Source organism: Hevea brasiliensis, chromosome 4 (genome assembly GCF_030052815.1).
Source record: "Hevea brasiliensis isolate MT/VB/25A 57/8 chromosome 4, ASM3005281v1, whole genome shotgun sequence".
Classification (NCBI taxonomy): Eukaryota; Viridiplantae; Streptophyta; class Magnoliopsida; order Malpighiales; family Euphorbiaceae; genus Hevea; species Hevea brasiliensis.
In genome coordinates, this window is record NC_079496.1 from 2,091,391 (window position 1) to 2,092,572 (window position 1,182).

At 36.7% G+C, this 1,182-nt stretch overlaps 1 non-coding gene across 1 annotated transcript; it reads right to left on the bottom strand.

Annotated features, from left to right (window-relative positions):
* Nucleotides 1-766: 766 nt before the first annotated feature.
* LOC131179609 (small nucleolar RNA R71) lies at nucleotides 767-874 on the bottom strand. Its single transcript, XR_009148500.1, has one exon. It is a non-coding gene; the product is annotated as a small nucleolar RNA R71 (small nucleolar RNA).
* Between the last annotated feature and the right edge of the window lie 308 nt (nucleotides 875-1,182).

A 1,182-nucleotide genomic window follows, 5' to 3' on the forward strand; every position in this document is an offset into this window, starting at 1 on the left:
ACCCGTGCACTTACGGTAGGGACGCATCAAGTTTTTGGCGCCGTTGCCGGCGAGTTGTTTGTTTAAAATTGAATTCTTGATTATTTTAGTTGTTTTTAGTTTTATTTTTGTTATCTTTTCATTTTGTGTTTGTTTGTTCTTTTTCAGGTACTTTTAATCTTTTATGAGAAGAGCTAGAAGCACAAGTGACACATCCTTATTGTTCAATCCTGAAATTGGGAAATTTTGTAAAGCCAACAAGAAAGAAACTAGAAGAAGAAAAGAAGCATTGAGAGAAATTGAATTAGAAGAAGTCATGGCTGATGAAAGAATGAGAATTTGTGTTAATGCTGGAAATGATCAAAACAATCAAAATGCACCCCCAAACTCAAGGTTAAGAAGTTGTAAATGCTAATGTGCCTAGGGGAAGTATGATGGATCATGCTTTTCCTCGTTTTGATGACTTGAGAGAGAGTATAGCAAGACCAAAAATTGATGCAAATAGTTACAAGATGGATTTTGGAGTTCTTCAAATGATTCAGAATTCTCAATTCGGAGGACATCCTTCTGAAAATCCACACACAAATCTGAAGAAGTTTGCTATGATCTATGACATGCAAAAACAACCTGGAGTGTCTGATGATGCAGCAAGATTGAAGCTATTCCCATTCTCTTTGAAAGATAGAGCATTGGATTGGCTTGATTCTTTACCTCACAACTCCATTACAAATTGGGAGCAGCTCACTGACGCATTTCTTGCACAATATTTTCCACCTGGAAAAACTCAAGAGTTGAGGAATCAAATGACAGCTTTCAAACCAAGAGAAGATGAAACTCTATATGAGTCATGGATGAGATGGAAGGAATTAGAGAGACAATGCCCACATCATGCCATTCCGAAATGGATGATAAATCAGAATTTTTACACAAATGTCACTCCTGCTATCAGAGGAATTATTGATGCTCAAACAGGAGGAGAATTTATTATGAAGCATGAAGATGAAGCTTATGAGCTATTGGAGAAAATTGCAAAGAATACTCATCTTTGGAGTAGTCCAAGAGGACCAGCTCCAACTCAAAAAAGGCAAGCTGCTGGAATGTATGACCTTGATCCGTTCAACATGATTAATCCAAAGTTTGCACTTACAAATGTTTTGGCTAAGAAGATGGAAGATTTGAGTATGTTGGTTAGTTCATCATCAT